Here is an 8,126-nt window from a genome sequence, read left to right as displayed (position 1 = left end):
CCCTGTTCCCTGAAAAAGCAGGAACGAGATGCTGCCCCTTAATGCCAGACTATAGGCGTGCCCAGACGTCCTTTCATACAGAACCTGATGACCTGATGATGCGTCCGCATTCACGGGTATTTATAACCTGCATGTGCGGGTGTAATTAGCCAAAGTCCTTCTGAATACATTTCGCAGTTTTTTCCTTATTTGTAAATGTCACACCCAGTTTGATCACCAGGAGGAACGCATGAGCAGCAGGAAATGACATTCTGATACTGTTCATCATTTCTGTCTTCAGTGTCTCTTCACTCAGTAATGTATCGGAAATTCCTGCAGTGTCAATGACTGTAATTTCTCTTTCACCGATCACTGTGTTTCCTCTCTGAGAAGTTGAAATAACAGCAAATGGAGACGAACTTTCCCCTAACTCATTGTTTCCCAGAATGGTGTTTCCTGATGCACTATTTCCTGGTCCAGTCATACAGAATAACGCAGCCCTTAGATCTGATACCACAAAACATAAAGAGAATGAGGATAGAATGGCTGACAGACAGACATAAACAGAGACACAGACAAGGTTTACTTTGTGGAGGCAACTACAAGCTCTGCCTTCTTTCTATCATAAAACAAAACAAAAAAGGGGGTCAGCTGTACATAATTTAATAATATTCCATAAAATATGATATTAGCAGATAACTTTTAAATCAACCTATTTTCCCCATAGTCTAATTTGTCCTCATTTAATGAAGACAAATGTTATATTTAAGTAACTAATCGTCTTATCAACAAGTATGGACAATATTTCAAATGTATATTTAAAATACAAAAACAAATGTACTTTAAAAGCACACAGTCAAAGCACACCATGAAAACAAACATGAATATACTAAGAGTCAAGATCACAATTTAAGGAAACACTAATCACCATGAGGGTGACATCCAAATGAATTCCTTTCAACAAAACAAATATTAGCCTGGTTCTATAGACAAGGGTTAGGACTAGGCCTAGTTACATTAGGATATGTAAGTAGCTTTTATTAAAATGCCTTAGATATAAACAATACTGGCATGCATCTTGAGACAATTCCATGGCAATGACATATATTAAGACATGTCACAGCAATATCTTTCAGTTAAGACAGCTCAAAACGTCCTTTTAGTCTGGGACAAGTTTTAAGCCTTGTCTGTGAAACTAGGCAATTAAGTGTTAACCCGCCCATTGGCCCTGTGCATGTTGAGGGTTAACATACAAAATAGTAGGCTGCTTTGTATTTCAAATACATATTTTTAATACAGATATTTGAAATACTGCCCATCCCTGACACCTTAATTGAAAACATGTTTCACAGCATGTAAGATATGAAGAGCTCTTTTTCAAAACGCTATAAATCCATTTTAATAGTTTTCATGAAAATGACATTTTTTTACCTAGACCCATACATTTTGTCGATGTATATAGAACAATATTTTTGATTATAAATTCCATCCATCCATCCATTTTCTACCGCTTTATCCGAACTACCTCGGGTCACGGGGAGCCTGCGCCTCAGGAGTCTTCGGGCATCAAGGCAGGATACACCCTGGATGGAGTGCCAACCCATCGCAGGGCTGATTATAAATTCAAAGTTTATTTTTCAAAACGCTACAAATCCATCCTTTTTTCCCCCAAAAATGTTGGTTTATTTCTTTTTAAAAACAAACAAACAAGAGAACATGCAACATATGACATCAGGACATGCAAATGCATGAAATAAATAACAGCCAAATAAAATAAATAGTAACAAACTAAATAGTCAGATAAAATAAATATTTTCAATTTCATGTTTCAATATTTCCTACCACATACAACAAATTATTTAAAAATAACACACTAACAAGCAAATTCTGATTGGTGGAGAGGAAATATCACAATGAGGCAAAAAACCGTTTCGGTACTTATGACGTTTTGGAAAGAAACTGCATCTTGCAGAACATTTTAAACAACGAAATATAACGATTTGGCATGAAACATTGATGGAGCAGTGAATAGGTTTACTACACAACAAAATGACATGACAAACTCATTTTTTTTTATTTGGCACATGGACGCGTAAGCTAATATTATGGTTATTGTGTTTACATTAGTTGCTTAAAGAATAAACTTTTCATGTTCTCGTTTTACATGTTACACTACATATTGTTTGATTAATTGCATACGTCATTATGTCCCTATGCGACGCCGTTCGACGTTTACTCCATTATTTCATGTACAGTGTCAACAAACAGCTCATCTTCACAATGGTACCACATACAGTTTTTGGTGTTTTTTTTATAGAATTGTTGGCAACCTTCTTATCTCCCATTCAGACCAAAAATGTGCTTTCTTGCTTTAAGCCATGTTGTTTTCTGTAACACGGAACGACTGTCCCCTGCTGTGTGTGTGTAATCTGTTGCAAAGTGCAGGGAAAGTCTCTACACGCCAGTAATAGTGCGATTAAGGTGTGTATATGTCTACACCGCACTTCGATAATGCGATTTAAATAGGAGTACTCCACCCGTATTAATTCGATTTGTGTTTAATATGGTTATGAGTTCAGTCGGATTAAGTTATTCAAAAAGCTCTGTTTACATGGTCCATTCTAAATCAGAGTATTGTCTTTATAGTGTTAATATCAGATTATTGTTGCCCCTCTAAACGTGGTCAAAGAAAAACACCCAAAACTGTATGTGGTACCATGGCGAGGACAAACTGTTTGTTGATAAATGAATTTTTGAGGGAATGTCGAACGGCGTCGCTTAGGGAGATAATGACGTATGATAATATTCAAACTATGAAGTGTAACATGTAAAACGGGAACATGAAAGGTATATTCTCAAAGCAACTCATGTAAACACTGCAATCATAATGTTAGCTTACTCAGAATATGTCAAATAATTTGAATTCTGATGTCGATGCTTCGTCTGTTTTCTGTAGTTAACGTCAGCTTGTCAGCTGTTAACGTCAGCTGACAAGCCTATTCTTTCTCAGTGCGTAGCCTGCTTCAAATAGAAAACTGGAAGAGCATGTCTGACTTCTCATTTATGAAAGACTCCATAATGAAGAGGCTTTAAGCCAAGGCACATGGTGAACCATACTCCAATAACATTTTTTGGAGGCTTTACACTTTACATGAACAAATAATTTTCATTTCACATGATTGTTAAGATTTTGAGCTCAAACTTGCACTCAAAAAAGCTATTTTTTTTATCATGATTTAATCATGTGGTTCCACGTTTTAGTCATGATTTCTTAATATGAAATTAACATGTATAGAGAACATGAGAGAAAAAATTAAACTTAAAATGTGATCTGTTCACCCGGCGTGTGGACCACTTGGAACTTCGAAGGCTGCAAAGCTAGATACCAACGGGTGATCCGGGCATTGGTATCCTTCATGCGATGGAGCCACTGCAGAGGAGCTTGGTCAGAACAGAGGGTGAATTACCAGCCCAGTAGATCTAAGGGTGAGGACGGCCCATCTGATGGCCAAACAGTCCTTTTCTATGGTGCTGTACTTAGTCTCCCTCTTCGAGAACTTGCGACTAATGTAAAGCACCAACCGCTTCTCCCCCCACCTCCTGGGCCAGTAAGGCACCCAGCCCCCTGTCCGACACATCAGTATGCAACAAAAAATGCCACACAGAGAAGCCTTCACTTGGGTAAAAGCCTGCTGGCAATGCGCCGTCCACTGGACCGGATCTGGCGCTTCCTTTTTAGTGAGATTAGTCAGGGGGCTGGTGAGGTGCAAATAGTAAGGCACAAACCGTCTGTGGTATCCCGCCAGCCCCAGGAACTGTCTCACCTCCATTTTGGTCTTAGGTCTAGATCTTTAAGATACTCTGTTATTATTATTTAGTGTGAACTCTATGTTAACATTTCTTTAGTGAAATATCTTGCTCAGGGAAGGACTAAACTCAAAATAAACCTTAATTTTCAAAAATCCTCATATTTTTCCACATTTGTCAGCTTTTTCCAGATTCTGCAAGCGGTATGTATACTTTTGAGCACAACTGTACATAGGGTTGCCAACCATCCTGTATTAGCCAGGACGTCCCGTATATTGAGCCTGCCTGATTTGTCCCGAGCGTGACTTCCCATGTCCCATATTGACTGCTCCGCAGATTGAAGCAACAGTAGCACCAGAGCAAAATGTCGGCTAGGCATGCTGAAATGACAGAACATCAGATGACAAGGGGGCAAAAGGGGATGCATGAGATGGCCTAGAAGTTAGAGGGCATAAGCTGTCTAAACAGGAGGTTAGAGTGGAGCAAATAGTGTGGGTGGCACTGTTAGTATCGAAGCTGTTCAGAGAGAGGGAGCGTGGCAGAGACCGATAAGCGATTATCTGATGTGTGCAGCTGGGTGCCTTGGGAGTGATGAGTGGAGCAGTGTCGTTTGTAGATAAGATCTAGCTGAAACCAATTCAATATAAAAGGGCTCATATGGTGTACAAAAGGCCCGGCTGTCTTCAATGCCCCGGATGATACGGACCTATCAGAGCCTGCATCGCTTCAGCAACGTCATCAGGTGATGCGGAAATAGACATTGGTTTAGACAGCGCACGTGAGGAGACGCAAAGTTCGACGGCTGTACTCTAATCCACTCAGATACAACTGAGCTGGAGACTTCATTGGGATACAGTGTGCGTAAAGGTGAAGTAAGTAATGGCTGTTCATATCTCTCGTTACTATGTAGAAAGTGCGCTATCGTTCTTGTGCTGTTCATCTTAACCGATAAGGCTAGCTCTGTTGATATAACATGCTCGATTCTGTACATTCCTAAATGCTTCAGTGATGTTTTCTGCAAGATGTTTATATTTAAACTGTTGGTATTACCTATCCGCATTATTGTTGGACATATGTGTTATGTTACAATGCTCGTTGACGCGGGAATCCATGTTTTGTCCGGAAGGCTGCCGCTAAACAACTTTGGATGCTGGTAGGGCCCCCTTGCGGACATTTAGAAGATAATTACCTCATATATATGTATTGAATTAGTACTGTTATATGGTAATTATTTTACTGTTCAGTGTTTAAGAGCTGTTCAAGGTGAAAACGTTGTATATTCATGTGATTTAAGTTTGTTCTTGGTTTAACTTGTTGCAGAAACCACATCTGTATATCCACCAAGCTCTTCAGTAAAGAGGACATCTTTCAAACCTTGTATGTATGTATTAGGCACGTAAAATAGCAAAAATTATAGTGTTGAAACAAAAGATGCATTCCATCTAACAGCGATTGCTCAACCAGTCCTGCCTGAAACACCTTGTGTAACCACACCTCATCGAATGTACATCATTTCGTGGTATGACTTGAATAAGAACACCCAAATTAAAAGCAAGTTAGGTGGGCGTACTTGTAAATCTCATTGTATCGTCACTGCCGCAGCCATGTCGTGGACACGCTTTGTGTTTTGTTGCGAAAAGAAAGCCTCTTTGTTTGCACATCCAAAAGATGAGACAACTAAAAATGAATGTCTACATTTTATTAACAACACTCTGAATATTCAAGTTTGTTTGGCGCATTAGATATCAAGACTGGCAATGCACGAAAGCTTTGGTTAAAAAGTGGGGCCATTCCAATCATTACAACTTCGCATGACAGGCGCTTCAGATTCACAGCCTGTAAGTATATTGTCATTGTAAAAGACTTTGCTACGGACTAACGTGGGTTGAGTTGACTAACATGCACGGTATGTGGAAAATACCACTTTTTAACCTTAGAATGTGTATACATATTACATTACATCTTAAACAAATGATTATATACGTTTTAGTCGTGTCATAAGACCCCTTTTCATAGAGCCCAACCTAAGACAAATATTTAGCAGCCGGTGTGGCAGTGTCATCTGAAAAAGTAGATAAGTAAATATATATAAGAATATATATAAGAATAAGTAAATATTTTGCAGAGGATTACTAAGGACTTGCCATTGAAAAGACATTTAAAGGCATAGTGAGCAGCGGATTTTGGAATACAGCTTATTAATGTTGTCAAAGAAGTCGCTTATCAAGAAGTAAGTCAATTGTTTCAAAATAATAATTCAGCTAAACTGCTTGAGGCTATAAATGTTTGATCCTACAACCAATATTATTATATGGAGGAATACCTGTTGGACGGGTTAGCAAATGCCATTTTTCAAACTCATGCTTTGTGTGTTAATGTTGTCTTGGTCGTTCTGTTTCCCAAACACTCCCTTATTTAAGTTGTGCATTATTTCATAATGGACACTGACTGCAATAAAAGAACATGAAAAGTGTTTATAATTCGCAGTATTTAATGTGTCTGAATGCTTATAACTTATAACTTATGTTTAGACCAAATAAAATGTAGATATTCCCTTTTGTATTTGTTTGTTTAAATAAATCATTGAAGAGACCGGTGTTAAGGTCAAGAAAAAGAAGTAACGAGATGTATTTTAATACAAAGTAATAAACACATGAAGTGCAGTTGAAATTTTAAAACATTGACAAATAATTACTGTATCAGTTTGTAAACTGAGCATCAACATATTTTTTTACATTGCAAAAATGAGATTGCAGGGATTATTGGTTACTAACAAACAAAATAGGCTACATGATCTCGTAGGTCACACCAAGGAATGTATAATCACAAGACAAGAGGCAGTAAGTGTGATTATGAAAGCATTTATTTACTGTCACATTAAAAAACTATGTAAAACCCAACTCTTCTGTGAATACCTGACAGACATATAAAATAAAATAAAAAACTTTGTCTCAACAGGTAGTGGTCTAGCTTTTGTTGAAACCAGTAACTTTGTATTGGCACCAAATGTATTATGGCTCCTGTATGACATATCGCTTTTTGCTCCCTAACTCTTTATAAATCGCTTTGGATAAAAGCGTCTGCTAAATGACTAAATGTAAATTTAGGCCTTACAAGGATCCATCAGTCCAAAGTGAATCCGACTGAAGCAGGATGCTCTTGAACTCGTCCTTCTGTAGGCCAAGTGAAGTCAGACATGCACGATAAAGCTGTGGAGCAAAGAGGTCGCAAGAAGTGCATGTCAATTGAGGAAAGGTAGTGCGTGCAGTAGCCTTTATGCAAAACCATCGTGTTTTGTTTTTCTTGTTTGAATAGGAAATATAACTTGTCAATCTTCTTGTGTTAAAAACTGCAAACACAGAGTCATTGAGGAAAAGCTCCTGGTTCTTTCTCTTTCCATTTCTCCATATATCAAACAGACAATTAAATCCTACGACACTAGAGGTGGCGCAACAATGACAATAAGTTTGTAATCCCCATATGTGGTACTAAACTGCTGTGGAAAAGCAAAGACAGCCGAAGGGAAATGAGCTGTACCGAGCCGAGTCGTACTAAACCTGATTGTACAATGCAGTGTAAAAGTGGAAATAGTGCAAATAAATCCCCTATTTTATACAGGTATAACTTTAAGTATTTTGCTTAAAAAAATATGTCTCATGTACAGCTGCTTTTTAACAATGAACATTTAAGTGTTATACGATTTTATATTTTGGCTCCTATCGAATTTGTTTACTTGGAGAGGGAAGGGTATAGGGTCTGTAGCCTACTACAACCAGCCACCAGGGGAAGATCAAAGGGCCAGTCTGGTGATTTTGAAATACAGCTCGATGATGTTTTCAAAGAAGTCGCTTATCAGAAAGTAAGACAATTGTTTCAAAATAATAATAATGCTAAACTGCTTGAGGCTATAAATGTTTGATCTTACAAGTAATATTATTATACAGAGGAATACCTGTTGGAGGGGTTAGCAAATCCCGATTTTCAAACTCATGCTTTGTATGTTAATGTTGTCTCAGTTGTTCTGTGTCCCACACACTTCCTTATTATGTTGTGCATTATTTCATAGTGGACACTAACTGAAATAAAAGAACATGAACAGTTCTTATAATTTGCAGTATTTAATGTGTCTGAATGCTTATAACTTGTGTTTAGACCAAATAAAGTTTATATCCTCCCTTTTATATTTGTTTGTTGACATTTTTTTGTACACGTTTACACAGTAAACATTTCCTTGCAATTTTTACACCAGAATTGTCATGGTTCCGCCATCTTGTCTTGTTTATTCTTGGTCTTGGGGGGGAGTCATGACATAGTCTAACCTTTGTCCTCTGTCCTCCAGA

The sequence above is a fragment of the Triplophysa dalaica genome, chromosome 11 (genome assembly GCF_015846415.1).
Source record: "Triplophysa dalaica isolate WHDGS20190420 chromosome 11, ASM1584641v1, whole genome shotgun sequence".
In the NCBI taxonomy this organism is placed as follows: domain Eukaryota; kingdom Metazoa; phylum Chordata; class Actinopteri; order Cypriniformes; family Nemacheilidae; genus Triplophysa; species Triplophysa dalaica.
Note: the sequence above shows the minus strand (reverse complement) of the source record.